The sequence below is a fragment of the Mustela lutreola genome, chromosome 15 (genome assembly GCF_030435805.1).
Source record: "Mustela lutreola isolate mMusLut2 chromosome 15, mMusLut2.pri, whole genome shotgun sequence".
In the NCBI taxonomy this organism is placed as follows: Eukaryota; Metazoa; Chordata; class Mammalia; order Carnivora; family Mustelidae; genus Mustela; species Mustela lutreola.
Window position 1 is genome coordinate 61,437,111 of NC_081304.1, and position 15,643 is coordinate 61,452,753.

Sequence of the window (15,643 nt, forward strand, 5' to 3'; positions counted from 1 at the left end):
CGCGCTGTCCGGGGAAGGAGTGGGGAAAGTACCTCACTGCTCCCCATCCCAGTGCACGGGCGGTGTGCAAGGATCCTGTTGCCTCTCCTCTCCTGTGGGGAAGGAACTGACCCAGTCCCTGGGTCCGCCTGAGCGCCAGAGCAAAAGGCCTAGCGTTGCCTACACAGGGAGATGGTAGTGTGCATAGAGTGCCATCCTGGGCCACGCACGCTACTGCAGGGTTGTGACTGTATCTGCTTATTTCGGCCTGGCACGTTGAATCCAGGACGCGAACATGGAGCCCGGGAAGCAAGGCCCAAGAGGCACCAGCTCTCCGCATCTCTTCATCCCTGACGGGACAGAGCGAACGCCCAAAGCCTTGCTGAGGAAGCAGCAGCGAAGTGCGGTTCGCAGCAAGCTGAAAACTTCTGCAAAAGCAAAGCAGTCCCGGGGAAATCAGAGGACTGCTCTTGCTGGTTGCCTTAGCCTAGGGTTCGCAGCACATTGGGAGATACCGCATAGAGCAAAAGCCTCCTGGCCCGGGCATCCCCTCTGGGAAAGCAAAGCATTCTTTGGGAAATTAGAGTCGGGTCTGTGGGGTGCGGCTGCTGCTTGCCTGAGCTGGTCTCCACAGCACGGTGTAATAAACCCGCATGGAGCGAAATCCTCTTGGCCTGGGCATCCCCTCTGCCTGAGAGAGAAGCGTGGTTGCGCCTGTGGAAACAGCCTTAAGGAAAGGGACACGTCTGTCACTGCGCTCCCCAGGAGCATGTCTGGGGAAGGCACAGCACGCCGCCCCGGGACAAGAGAAGGAGTCGTTGGTGTTATTGTCCGGAAACGGTCGCGAAGCAGGAGAGCCGGACCCGTGAGGAACAGCGTGTCGGTGGCAAGACAAGTTTCAACCGCTACCTGTGCGGAGAGATGTGAGCCTGGCTGCGAAGGAGACATGAGAGGACGACTAGGGCAGGGGCGCGTGCTCCTCTATGTGGAAGGAGTCTGAGCAGACGGTTGGCCTGTTCTATGCCTCTGGGCCCAAGGGGACAGCAGCTCCTTGGCCACCTGTCCATAGGGCAGACGTGGGCTTGCCACCAGGCGCCCGGCCCTGAACTCGCAGAAACAGCTCCAGCAGGAACGGGCAGTTAGATGCCATTCTCCTCCAGATATGGAAGCGTTCGCGGAGGCACGGGGTGTCCGGGGAAGGAATGGGGACAGTACCCCACAGCTCCCCATCCCAGTGCACGGGCGGTGTGCAGGGATCCTGTCACCTCTCCTCTCCTGTGGACAAGGCCACTGGCCTAGTCCCCGAGTCCGCCTTCGCGTCAGAGCAAAATGCCAAGCCTCGCCTAAGCGAGGACATGGTAGTGGGCGTAGAGTGCCATCTAAGGCACGCACGCTGCTGCAGGGCTGTGGCTGTGTCTGCTTAGTTCGGCCTGGCAGCGTGAACCCAGGGCGCGAACATGGAGTCCAGGAAAGCAAGGCCCAAGAGGCACCACCTCTTCCGCAGCTCTTCTTCCCTGACGCGACAGAGCGAACGCCCAAAGCCTTGCTGAGGAAGCACAGCGAAGTGCGGTTCGCGCCAAGCTGAAAACTACTGTGAAAGCAGAGCAGACCCTGGGAAATCAGAGTCGATCCTGTGGGATGCTCTGGCTGGGTGCCTTAGCCTAGTATTCGCAGCACGGTGGGAGAAACCCGCCTAGAGCGAAAGCCTCTTTGCCCGGGCCTCCCCTCTGGGAAAGCACAGTATTCTTTGGGAAATCAGAGTCGGTTCTGTGGGATGCGGCTGTTGTTTGCCTGAGCTAGTCTCCACAGCACGGTGTAATAAACCCACAAGGAGCAAAATCCTCTTAGCCCGGCATCCCCTCTGCCTGAGAGAGATGCTCGGCTGCGCCTCTGTGATGAGCCTTAAGGAAAGTGACACATCTGTCACTGCGTTCCCCAGGAGCATGACTAGGGAAGGTGCACCACGCTTCCTGGGTGAAGAGGAGCTGTCGGCCTTATTGTCGGGAATGGTCCCGAAGCAGGAGAGCCGGTCCTGTCAGGAACAGCGGGCCGGTGGCATGACAAGTGTCACCTGCTCCCTGTGGGGAGAGACGGCAGCCTGGCTGCTAAGGAGACACGAGGGAACGAGTAGGGCAGGGGCGCGTGCTCCACTCTGAGGAAGGAGTCTGGGCAGAAGACATGCCTGTCCTGGGCCCCCGGACCCAAGGGGACAGCAGCTCTTTGGCCACCTGACCATAGGGCAGACGTGGGCTTGCCACCAGGCGCCCGGCCCTGAACTCACAGAAACAGCTCCTGGAGGAACGGGCAGTCAGATGTCGTCTTCCTCCAGGATGTGGCAGCATTGGCGGAGGTAGCGGGTGACCCGGGGAAGGAGGGACAGTTACCCATTACTCCCCATACCAGGGCGCAGGCGGTGTGCAGGGATCGTGTCGCGTCTCCTCCCGGCTGGGGAAGGCACTGGCCTAGTCCCTGTCCACCTGAATGCCACAGCGAAGGGCAGGCCTTGCCTACGCCGGGAGATGAAATTGTGAGCAGTGTGCCCTCCTAGGCCAGGCACGCTGCTGCAGAGTCGAGGCTGTGTCTACTTATTTCGGCGTGGCAGGGTGAACCCAGGACGCGAACATGGAGCACGGGAAAGCAAGGTCCAAGAGGCACCAACTCTAGCGCAGCTCTTCTTCCCTGACGCGACAGAGCGAACGTCCAAAGCCTTGCTGAGGAAGCCGCAGAGAAGTGCCGTTCTCGCTAAGCTGAAAACCTCTGCGATAGCATAGCAGTCGCTGGGAAATCAGAGTCGGTCGTGTGGGCTGCTCTGGCTGGGTGCCTTAGCCTAGTATTCGCAGCACGGTGGGAGAAACCCGCCTAGAGCGAAAGCCTCTTTGCCTGGGCATCCCCTCTGGGAAAGCACAGCACTCTTTGGGAAATGAGAGTCGGGTCTGTGGGATGCGGCTGCTGCTTGCCTGAACTGGTCTCCACAGCACGGTGTCATAAACCCGCATAGAGCGAAATCCTCTTTGCCGGGCATCCCCTCTGCCTGAGAGAGATGCTTGGTTGCGCCTGTGGGAAGAGCCTTAAGGAAAGGGACACGTCTGTCACTGCGCTCCCCAGGAGCATGTCTGGGGAAGGTGCAGCGCGCTGCCCCGGGGAAGAGAAGGAGTCGGCCTTGTTGTCGGAAACGGTCGCAAGCAGGAGAGCCAGCCCTGTCAGCAACAGCGGGTCGGTGGTAAGAGAAGTGTCACCCGCTCTCTGTGCGGAGAGATGGAAACCTGGCTGAGAAGGAGACACGAGGGGACGACTAGGGCAGGGGCGCTTGCTCCACTCTGAGGAAGGAGTCTGGGCAGAAGGCATGTCTGTCGTGTGCCCCTGGGCCCAAGGGGACAGCAGCTCCTTGGCCTCCTGTTCCAGGTGCAGACATGTGCTTGCCACCAGGCGCCTACCCTGAATTCGCAGAAGTAGCTCCCGGAAAGAACGGGCAGTCAGATGCCGTCTTCCTCCAGGATGTGGAAGCGTTCGCGGAAGCACGCGCTGTCCGGGGAAGGAGTGGGGAAAGTACCTCACTGCTCCCCATCCCAGTGCACGGGCGGTGTGCAAGGATCCTGTTGCCTCTCCTCTCCTGTGGGGAAGGAACTGACCCAGTCCCTGGGTCCGCCTGAGCGCCAGAGCAAAAGGCCTAGCGTTGCCTACACAGGGAGATGGTAGTGTGCATAGAGTGCCATCCTGGGCCACGCACGCTACTGCAGGGTTGTGACTGTATCTGCTTATTTCGGCCTGGCACGTTGAATCCAGGACGCGAACATGGAGCCCGGGAAGCAAGGCCCAAGAGGCACCAGCTCTCCGCATCTCTTCATCCCTGACGGGACAGAGCGAACGCCCAAAGCCTTGCTGAGGAAGCAGCAGCGAAGTGCGGTTCGCAGCAAGCTGAAAACTTCTGCAAAAGCAAAGCAGTCCCGGGGAAATCAGAGGACTGCTCTTGCTGGTTGCCTTAGCCTAGGGTTCGCAGCACATTGGGAGATACCGCATAGAGCAAAAGCCTCCTGGCCCGGGCATCCCCTCTGGGAAAGCAAAGCATTCTTTGGGAAATTAGAGTCGGGTCTGTGGGGTGCGGCTGCTGCTTGCCTGAGCTGGTCTCCACAGCACGGTGTAATAAACCCGCATGGAGCGAAATCCTCTTGGCCCGGGCATCCCCTCTGCCTGAGAGAGAAGCGTGGTTGCGCCTGTGGAAACAGCCTTAAGGAAAGGGACACGTCTGTCACTGCGCTCCCCAGGAGCATGTCTGGGGAAGGCACAGCACGCCGCCCCGGGACAAGAGAAGGAGTCGTTGGTGTTATTGTCCGGAAACGGTCGCGAAGCAGGAGAGCCGGACCCGTGAGGAACAGCGTGTCGGTGGCAAGACAAGTTTCACCCGCTACCTGTGCGGAGAGATGTGAGCCTGGCTGCGAAGGAGACATGAGAGGACGACTAGGGCAGGGGCGCGTGCTCCTCTATGTGGAAGGAGTCTGAGCAGACGGTTGGCCTGTTCTATGCCTCTGGGCCCAAGGGGACAGCAGCTCCTTGGCCACCTGTCCATAGGGCAGACGTGGGCTTGCCACCAGGCGCCCGGCCCTGAACTCGCAGAAACAGCTCCAGCAGGAACGGGCAGTTAGATGCCATTCTCCTCCAGATATGGAAGCGTTCGCGGAGGCACGGGGTGTCCGGGGAAGGAATGGGGACAGTACCCCACAGCTCCCCATCCCAGTGCACGGGCGGTGTGCAGGGATCCTGTCACCTCTCCTCTCCTGTGGACAAGGCCACTGGCCTAGTCCCCGAGTCCGCCTTCGCGTCAGAGCAAAATGCCAAGCCTCGCCTAAGCGAGGACATGGTAGTGGGCGTAGAGTGCCATCTAAGGCACGCACGCTGCTGCAGGGCTGTGGCTGTGTCTGCTTAGTTCGGCCTGGCAGCGTGAACCCAGGGCGCGAACATGGAGTCCAGGAAAGCAAGGCCCAAGAGGCACCACCTCTTCCGCAGCTCTTCTTCCCTGACGCGACAGAGCGAACGCCCAAAGCCTTGCTGAGGAAGCACAGCGAAGTGCGGTTCGCGCCAAGCTGAAAACTACTGTGAAAGCAGAGCAGACCCTGGGAAATCAGAGTCGATCCTGTGGGATGCTCTGGCTGGGTGCCTTAGCCTAGTATTCGCAGCACGGTGGGAGAAACCCGCCTAGAGCGAAAGCCTCTTTGCCCGGGCCTCCCCTCTGGGAAAGCACAGTATTCTTTGGGAAATCAGAGTCGGTTCTGTGGGATGCGGCTGTTGTTTGCCTGAGCTAGTCTCCACAGCAAGGTGTAATAAACCCACAAGGAGCAAAATCCTCTTAGCCCGGCATCCCCTCTGCCTGAGAGAGATGCTCGGCTGCGCCTCTGTGATGAGCCTTAAGTAAAGTGACACATCTGTCACTTCATTCCCCAGGAGCATGACTAGGGAAGGTGCACCACGCTTCCTGGGTGAAGAGGAGCTGTCGGCCTTATTGTCGGGAATGGTCCCGAAGCAGGAGAGCCGGTCCTGTCAGGAACAGCGGGCCGGTGGCATGACAAGTGTCACCTGCTCCCTGTGGGGAGAGACGGCAGCCTGGCTGCTAAGGAGACACGAGGGAACGAGTAGGGCAGGGGCGCGTGCTCCACTCTGAGGAAGGAGTCTGGGCAGAAGACATGCCTGTCCTGGGCCCCCGGACCCAAGGGGACAGCAGCTCTTTGGCCACCTGACCATAGGGCAGACGTGGGCTTGCCACCAGGCGCCCGGCCCTGAACTCACAGAAACAGCTCCTGGAGGAACGGGCAGTCAGATGTCGTCTTCCTCCAGGATGTGGCAGCATTGGCGGAGGTAGCGGGTGACCCGGGGTGGAGGGACAGTTACCCATTACTCCCCATACCAGGGCGCAGGCGGTGTGCAGGGATCGTGTCGCGTCTCCTCCCGGCTGGGGAAGGCACTGGCCTAGTCCCTGTCCACCTGAATGCCACAGCGAAGGGCAGGCCTTGCCTACGCCGGGAGATGAAATTGTGAGCAGTGTGCCCTCCTAGGCCAGGCACGCTGCTGCAGAGTCGAGGCTGTGTCTACTTATTTCGGCGTGGCAGGGTGAACCCAGGACGCGAACATGGAGCACGGGAAAGCAAGGTCCAAGAGGCACCAACTCTAGCGCAGCTCTTCTTCCCTGACGCGACAGAGCGAACGTCCAAAGCCTTGCTGAGGAAGCCGCAGAGAAGTGCCGTTCTCGCTAAGCTGAAAACCTCTGCGATAGCATAGCAGTCGCTGGGAAATCAGAGTCGGTCGTGTGGGCTGCTCTGGCTGGGTGCCTTAGCCTAGTATTCGCAGCACGGTGGGAGAAACCCGCCTAGAGCGAAAGCCTCTTTGCCTGGGCATCCCCTCTGGGAAAGCACAGCACTCTTTGGGAAATGAGAGTCGGGTCTGTGGGATGCGGCTGCTGCTTGCCTGAACTGGTCTCCACAGCACGGTGTCATAAACCCGCATAGAGCGAAATCCTCTTTGCCGGGCATCCCCTCTGCCTGAGAGAGATGCTTGGTTGCGCCTGTGGGAAGAGCCTTAAGGAAAGGGACACGTCTGTCACTGCGCTCCCCAGGAGCATGTCTGGGGAAGGTGCAGCGCGCTGCCCCGGGGAAGAGAAGGAGTCGGCCTTGTTGTCGGAAACGGTCGCAAGCAGGAGAGCCAGCCCTGTCAGCAACAGCGGGTCGGTGGTAAGAGAAGTGTCACCCGCTCTCTGTGCGGAGAGATGGAAACCTGGCTGAGAAGGAGACACGAGGGGACGACTAGGGCAGGGGCGCTTGCTCCACTCTGAGGAAGGAGTCTGGGCAGAAGGCATGTCTGTCGTGTGCCCCTGGGCCCAAGGGGACAGCAGCTCCTTGGCCTCCTGTTCCAGGTGCAGACATGTGCTTGCCACCAGGCGCCTACCCTGAATTCGCAGAAGTAGCTCCCGGAAAGAACGGGCAGTCAGATGCCGTCTTCCTCCAGGATGTGGAAGCGTTCGCGGATGCACGCGCTGTCCGGGGAAGGAGTGGGGAAAGTACCTCACTGCTCCCCATCCCAGTGCACGGGCGGTGTGCAGAGATCCTGTTGCCTCTCCTCTCCTGTGGGGAAGGAACTGACCCAGTCCCTGGGTCCGCCTGAGCGCCAGAGCAAAAGGCCTAGCGTTGCCTACACAGGGAGATGGTAGTGTGCATAGAGTGCCATCCTGGGCCACGCACGCTACTGCAGGGTTGTGACTGTATCTGCTTATTTCGGCCTGGCACGTTGAATCCAGGACGCGAACATGGAGCCCGGGAAGCAAGGCCCAAGAGGCACCAGCTCTCCGCATCTCTTCATCCCTGACGGGACAGAGCGAACGCCCAAAGCCTTGCTGAGGAAGCAGCAGCGAAGTGCGGTTCGCAGCAAGCTGAAAACTTCTGCAAAAGCAAAGCAGTCCCGGGGAAATCAGAGGACTGCTCTTGCTGGTTGCCTTAGCCTAGGGTTCGCAGCACATTGGGAGATACCGCATAGAGCAAAAGCCTCCTGGCCCGGGCATCCCCTCTGGGAAAGCAAAGCATTCTTTGGGAAATTAGAGTCGGGTCTGTGGGGTGCGGCTGCTGCTTGCCTGAGCTGGTCTCCACAGCACGGTGTAATAAACCCGCATGGAGCGAAATCCTCTTGGCCCGGGCATCCCCTCTGCCTGAGAGAGAAGCGTGGTTGCGCCTGTGGAAACAGCCTTAAGGAAAGGGACACGTCTGTCACTGCGCTCCCCAGGAGCATGTCTGGGGAAGGCACAGCACGCCGCCCCGGGACAAGAGAAGGAGTCGTTGGTGTTATTGTCCGGAAACGGTCGCGAAGCAGGAGAGCCGGACCCGTGAGGAACAGCGTGTCGGTGGCAAGACAAGTTTCACCCGCTACCTGTGCGGAGAGATGTGAGCCTGGCTGCGAAGGAGACATGAGAGGACGACTAGGGCAGGGGCGCGTGCTCCTCTATGTGGAAGGAGTCTGAGCAGACGGTTGGCCTGTTCTATGCCTCTGGGCCCAAGGGGACAGCAGCTCCTTGGCCACCTGTCCATAGGGCAGACGTGGGCTTGCCACCAGGCGCCCGGCCCTGAAATCGCAGAAACAGCTCCAGCAGGAACGGGCAGTTAGATGCCATTCTCCTCCAGATATGGAAGCGTTCGCGGAGGCACGGGGTGTCCGGGAAGGAATGGGGACAGTACCCCACAGCTCCCCATCCCAGTGCACGGGCGGTGTGCAGGGATCCTGTCACCTCTCCTCTCCTGTGGACAAGGCCACTGGCCTAGTCCCCGAGTCCGCCTTCGCGTCAGAGCAAAATGCCAAGCCTCGCCTAAGCGAGGACATGGTAGTGGGCGTAGAGTGCCATCTAAGGCACGCACGCTGCTGCAGGGCTGTGGCTGTGTCTGCTTAGTTCGGCCTGGCAGCGTGAACCCAGGGCGCGAACATGGAGTCCAGGAAAGCAAGGCCCAAGAGGCACCACCTCTTCCGCAGCTCTTCTTCCCTGACGCGACAGAGCGAACGCCCAAAGCCTTGCTGAGGAAGCACAGCGAAGTGCGGTTCGCGCCAAGCTGAAAACTACTGTGAAAGCAGAGCAGACCCTGGGAAATCAGAGTCGATCCTGTGGGATGCTCTGGCTGGGTGCCTTAGCCTAGTATTCGCAGCACGGTGGGAGAAACCCGCCTAGAGCGAAAGCCTCTTTGCCCGGGCCTCCCCTCTGGGAAAGCACAGTATTCTTTGGGAAATCAGAGTCGGTTCTGTGGGATGCGGCTGTTGTTTGCCTGAGCTAGTCTCCACAGCAAGGTGTAATAAACCCACAAGGAGCAAAATCCTCTTAGCCCGGCATCCCCTCTGCCTGAGAGAGATGCTCGGCTGCGCCTCTGTGATGAGCCTTAAGTAAAGTGACACATCTGTCACTTCATTCCCCAGGAGCATGACTAGGGAAGGTGCACCACGCTTCCTGGGTGAAGAGGAGCTGTCGGCCTTATTGTCGGGAATGGTCCCGAAGCAGGAGAGCCGGTCCTGTCAGGAACAGCGGGCCGGTGGCATGACAAGTGTCACCTGCTCCCTGTGGGGAGAGACGGCAGCCTGGCTGCTAAGGAGACACGAGGGAACGAGTAGGGCAGGGGCGCGTGCTCCACTCTGAGGAAGGAGTCTGGGCAGAAGACATGCCTGTCCTGGGCCCCCGGACCCAAGGGGACAGCAGCTCTTTGGCCACCTGACCATAGGGCAGACGTGGGCTTGCCACCAGGCGCCCGGCCCTGAACTCACAGAAACAGCTCCTGGAGGAACGGGCAGTCAGATGTCGTCTTCCTCCAGGATGTGGCAGCATTGGCGGAGGTAGCGGGTGACCCGGGGTGGAGGGACAGTTACCCATTACTCCCCATACCAGGGCGCAGGCGGTGTGCAGGGATCGTGTCGCGTCTCCTCCCGGCTGGGGAAGGCACTGGCCTAGTCCCTGTCCACCTGAATGCCACAGCGAAGGGCAGGCCTTGCCTACGCCGGGAGATGAAATTGTGAGCAGTGTGCCCTCCTAGGCCAGGCACGCTGCTGCAGAGTCGAGGCTGTGTCTACTTATTTCGGCGTGGCAGGGTGAACCCAGGACGCGAACATGGAGCACGGGAAAGCAAGGTCCAAGAGGCACCAACTCTAGCGCAGCTCTTCTTCCCTGACGCGACAGAGCGAACGTCCAAAGCCTTGCTGAGGAAGCCGCAGAGAAGTGCCGTTCTCGCTAAGCTGAAAACCTCTGCGATAGCATAGCAGTCGCTGGGAAATCAGAGTCGGTCGTGTGGGCTGCTCTGGCTGGGTGCCTTAGCCTAGTATTCGCAGCACGGTGGGAGAAACCCGCCTAGAGCGAAAGCCTCTTTGCCTGGGCATCCCCTCTGGGAAAGCACAGCACTCTTTGGGAAATGAGAGTCGGGTCTGTGGGATGCGGCTGCTGCTTGCCTGAACTGGTCTCCACAGCACGGTGTCATAAACCCGCATAGAGCGAAATCCTCTTTGCCGGGCATCCCCTCTGCCTGAGAGAGATGCTTGGTTGCGCCTGTGGGAAGAGCCTTAAGGAAAGGGACACGTCTGTCACTGCGCTCCCCAGGAGCATGTCTGGGGAAGGTGCAGCGCGCTGCCCCGGGGAAGAGAAGGAGTCGGCCTTGTTGTCGGAAACGGTCGCAAGCAGGAGAGCCAGCCCTGTCAGCAACAGCGGGTCGGTGGTAAGAGAAGTGTCACCCGCTCTCTGTGCGGAGAGATGGAAACCTGGCTGAGAAGGAGACACGAGGGGACGACTAGGGCAGGGGCGCTTGCTCCACTCTGAGGAAGGAGTCTGGGCAGAAGGCATGTCTGTCGTGTGCCCCTGGGCCCAAGGGGACAGCAGCTCCTTGGCCTCCTGTTCCAGGTGCAGACATGTGCTTGCCACCAGGCGCCTACCCTGAATTCGCAGAAGTAGCTCCCGGAAAGAACGGGCAGTCAGATGCCGTCTTCCTCCAGGATGTGGAAGCGTTCGCGGATGCACGCGCTGTCCGGGGAAGGAGTGGGGAAAGTACCTCACTGCTCCCCATCCCAGTGCACGGGCGGTGTGCAGAGATCCTGTTGCCTCTCCTCTCCTGTGGGGAAGGAACTGACCCAGTCCCTGGGTCCGCCTGAGCGCCAGAGCAAAAGGCCTAGCGTTGCCTACACAGGGAGATGGTAGTGTGCATAGAGTGCCATCCTGGGCCACGCACGCTACTGCAGGGTTGTGACTGTATCTGCTTATTTCGGCCTGGCACGTTGAATCCAGGACGCGAACATGGAGCCCGGGAAGCAAGGCCCAAGAGGCACCAGCTCTCCGCATCTCTTCATCCCTGACGGGACAGAGCGAACGCCCAAAGCCTTGCTGAGGAAGCAGCAGCGAAGTGCGGTTCGCAGCAAGCTGAAAACTTCTGCAAAAGCAAAGCAGTCCCGGGGAAATCAGAGGACTGCTCTTGCTGGTTGCCTTAGCCTAGGGTTCGCAGCACATTGGGAGATACCGCATAGAGCAAAAGCCTCCTGGCCCGGGCATCCCCTCTGGGAAAGCAAAGCATTCTTTGGGAAATTAGAGTCGGGTCTGTGGGGTGCGGCTGCTGCTTGCCTGAGCTGGTCTCCACAGCACGGTGTAATAAACCCGCATGGAGCGAAATCCTCTTGGCCCGGGCATCCCCTCTGCCTGAGAGAGAAGCGTGGTTGCGCCTGTGGAAACAGCCTTAAGGAAAGGGACACGTCTGTCACTGCGCTCCCCAGGAGCATGTCTGGGGAAGGCACAGCACGCCGCCCCGGGACAAGAGAAGGAGTCGTTGGTGTTATTGTCCGGAAACGGTCGCGAAGCAGGAGAGCCGGACCCGTGAGGAACAGCGTGTCGGTGGCAAGACAAGTTTCACCCGCTACCTGTGCGGAGAGATGTGAGCCTGGCTGCGAAGGAGACATGAGAGGACGACTAGGGCAGGGGCGCGTGCTCCTCTATGTGGAAGGAGTCTGAGCAGACGGTTGGCCTGTTCTATGCCTCTGGGCCCAAGGGGACAGCAGCTCCTTGGCCACCTGTCCATAGGGCAGACGTGGGCTTGCCACCAGGCGCCCGGCCCTGAAATCGCAGAAACAGCTCCAGCAGGAACGGGCAGTTAGATGCCATTCTCCTCCAGATATGGAAGCGTTCGCGGAGGCACGGGGTGTCCGGGGAAGGAATGGGGACAGTACCCCACAGCTCCCCATCCCAGTGCACGGGCGGTGTGCAGGGATCCTGTCACCTCTCCTCTCCTGTGGACAAGGCCACTGGCCTAGTCCCCGAGTCCGCCTTCGCGTCAGAGCAAAATGCCAAGCCTCGCCTAAGCGAGGACATGGTAGTGGGCGTAGAGTGCCATCTAAGGCACGCACGCTGCTGCAGGGCTGTGGCTGTGTCTGCTTAGTTCGGCCTGGCAGCGTGAACCCAGGGCGCGAACATGGAGTCCAGGAAAGCAAGGCCCAAGAGGCACCACCTCTTCCGCAGCTCTTCTTCCCTGACGCGACAGAGCGAACGCCCAAAGCCTTGCTGAGGAAGCACAGCGAAGTGCGGTTCGCGCCAAGCTGAAAACTACTGTGAAAGCAGAGCAGACCCTGGGAAATCAGAGTCGATCCTGTGGGATGCTCTGGCTGGGTGCCTTAGCCTAGTATTCGCAGCACGGTGGGAGAAACCCGCCTAGAGCGAAAGCCTCTTTGCCCGGGCCTCCCCTCTGGGAAAGCACAGTATTCTTTGGGAAATCAGAGTCGGTTCTGTGGGATGCGGCTGTTGTTTGCCTGAGCTAGTCTCCACAGCAAGGTGTAATAAACCCACAAGGAGCAAAATCCTCTTAGCCCGGCATCCCCTCTGCCTGAGAGAGATGCTCGGCTGCGCCTCTGTGATGAGCCTTAAGTAAAGTGACACATCTGTCACTTCATTCCCCAGGAGCATGACTAGGGAAGGTGCACCACGCTTCCTGGGTGAAGAGGAGCTGTCGGCCTTATTGTCGGGAATGGTCCCGAAGCAGGAGAGCCGGTCCTGTCAGGAACAGCGGGCCGGTGGCATGACAAGTGTCACCTGCTCCCTGTGGGGAGAGACGGCAGCCTGGCTGCTAAGGAGACACGAGGGAACGAGTAGGGCAGGGGCGCGTGCTCCACTCTGAGGAAGGAGTCTGGGCAGAAGACATGCCTGTCCTGGGCCCCCGGACCCAAGGGGACAGCAGCTCTTTGGCCACCTGACCATAGGGCAGACGTGGGCTTGCCACCAGGCGCCCGGCCCTGAACTCACAGAAACAGCTCCTGGAGGAACGGGCAGTCAGATGTCGTCTTCCTCCAGGATGTGGCAGCATTGGCGGAGGTAGCGGGTGACCCGGGGTGGAGGGACAGTTACCCATTACTCCCCATACCAGGGCGCAGGCGGTGTGCAGGGATCGTGTCGCGTCTCCTCCCGGCTGGGGAAGGCACTGGCCTAGTCCCTGTCCACCTGAATGCCACAGCGAAGGGCAGGCCTTGCCTACGCCGGGAGATGAAATTGTGAGCAGTGTGCCCTCCTAGGCCAGGCACGCTGCTGCAGAGTCGAGGCTGTGTCTACTTATTTCGGCGTGGCAGGGTGAACCCAGGACGCGAACATGGAGCACGGGAAAGCAAGGTCCAAGAGGCACCAACTCTAGCGCAGCTCTTCTTCCCTGACGCGACAGAGCGAACGTCCAAAGCCTTGCTGAGGAAGCCGCAGAGAAGTGCCGTTCTCGCTAAGCTGAAAACCTCTGCGATAGCATAGCAGTCGCTGGGAAATCAGAGTCGGTCGTGTGGGCTGCTCTGGCTGGGTGCCTTAGCCTAGTATTCGCAGCACGGTGGGAGAAACCCGCCTAGAGCGAAAGCCTCTTTGCCTGGGCATCCCCTCTGGGAAAGCACAGCACTCTTTGGGAAATGAGAGTCGGGTCTGTGGGATGCGGCTGCTGCTTGCCTGAACTGGTCTCCACAGCACGGTGTCATAAACCCGCATAGAGCGAAATCCTCTTTGCCGGGCATCCCCTCTGCCTGAGAGAGATGCTTGGTTGCGCCTGTGGGAAGAGCCTTAAGGAAAGGGACACGTCTGTCACTGCGCTCCCCAGGAGCATGTCTGGGGAAGGTGCAGCGCGCTGCCCCGGGGAAGAGAAGGAGTCGGCCTTGTTGTCGGAAACGGTCGCAAGCAGGAGAGCCAGCCCTGTCAGCAACAGCGGGTCGGTGGTAAGAGAAGTGTCACCCGCTCTCTGTGCGGAGAGATGGAAACCTGGCTGAGAAGGAGACACGAGGGGACGACTAGGGCAGGGGCGCTTGCTCCACTCTGAGGAAGGAGTCTGGGCAGAAGGCATGTCTGTCGTGTGCCCCTGGGCCCAAGGGGACAGCAGCTCCTTGGCCTCCTGTTCCAGGTGCAGACATGTGCTTGCCACCAGGCGCCTACCCTGAATTCGCAGAAGTAGCTCCCGGAAAGAACGGGCAGTCAGATGCCGTCTTCCTCCAGGATGTGGAAGCGTTCGCGGAAGCACGCGCTGTCCGGGGAAGGAGTGGGGAAAGTACCTCACTGCTCCCCATCCCAGTGCACGGGCGGTGTGCAAGGATCCTGTTGCCTCTCCTCTCCTGTGGGGAAGGAACTGACCCAGTCCCTGGGTCCGCCTGAGCGCCAGAGCAAAAGGCCTAGCGTTGCCTACACAGGGAGATGGTAGTGTGCATAGAGTGCCATCCTGGGCCACGCACGCTACTGCAGGGTTGTGACTGTATCTGCTTATTTCGGCCTGGCACGTTGAATCCAGGACGCGAACATGGAGCCCGGGAAGCAAGGCCCAAGAGGCACCAGCTCTCCGCATCTCTTCATCCCTGACGGGACAGAGCGAACGCCCAAAGCCTTGCTGAGGAAGCAGCAGCGAAGTGCGGTTCGCAGCAAGCTGAAAACTTCTGCAAAAGCAAAGCAGTCCCGGGGAAATCAGAGGACTGCTCTTGCTGGTTGCCTTAGCCTAGGGTTCGCAGCACATTGGGAGATACCGCATAGAGCAAAAGCCTCCTGGCCCGGGCATCCCCTCTGGGAAAGCAAAGCATTCTTTGGGAAATTAGAGTCGGGTCTGTGGGGTGCGGCTGCTGCTTGCCTGAGCTGGTCTCCACAGCACGGTGTAATAAACCCGCATGGAGCGAAATCCTCTTGGCCCGGGCATCCCCTCTGCCTGAGAGAGAAGCGTGGTTGCGCCTGTGGAAACAGCCTTAAGGAAAGGGACACGTCTGTCACTGCGCTCCCCAGGAGCATGTCTGGGGAAGGCACAGCACGCCGCCCCGGGACAAGAGAAGGAGTCGTTGGTGTTATTGTCCGGAAACGGTCGCGAAGCAGGAGAGCCGGACCCGTGAGGAACAGCGTGTCGGTGGCAAGACAAGTTTCAACCGCTACCTGTGCGGAGAGATGTGAGCCTGGCTGCGAAGGAGACATGAGAGGACGACTAGGGCAGGGGCGCGTGCTCCTCTATGTGGAAGGAGTCTGAGCAGACGGTTGGCCTGTTCTATGCCTCTGGGCCCAAGGGGACAGCAGCTCCTTGGCCACCTGTCCATAGGGCAGACGTGGGCTTGCCACCAGGCGCCCGGCCCTGAACTCGCAGAAACAGCTCCAGCAGGAACGGGCAGTTAGATGCCATTCTCCTCCAGATATGGAAGCGTTCGCGGAGGCACGGGGTGTCCGGGGAAGGAATGGGGACAGTACCCCACAGCTCCCCATCCCAGTGCACGGGCGGTGTGCAGGGATCCTGTCACCTCTCCTCTCCTGTGGACAAGGCCACTGGCCTAGTCCCCGAGTCCGCCTTCGCGTCAGAGCAAAATGCCAAGCCTCGCCTAAGCGAGGACATGGTAGTGGGCGTAGAGTGCCATCTAAGGCACGCACGCTGCTGCAGGGCTGTGGCTGTGTCTGCTTAGTTCGGCCTGGCAGCGTGAACCCAGGGCGCGAACATGGAGTCCAGGAAAGCAAGGCCCAAGAGGCACCACCTCTTCCGCAGCTCTTCTTCCCTGACGCGACAGAGCGAACGCCCAAAGCCTTGCTGAGGAAGCACAGCGAAGTGCGGTTCGCGCCAAGCTGAAAACTACTGTGAAAGCAGAGCAGACCCTGGGAAATCAGAGTCGATCCTGTGGGATGCTCTGGCTGGGTGCCTTAGCCTAGTATTCGCAGCACGGT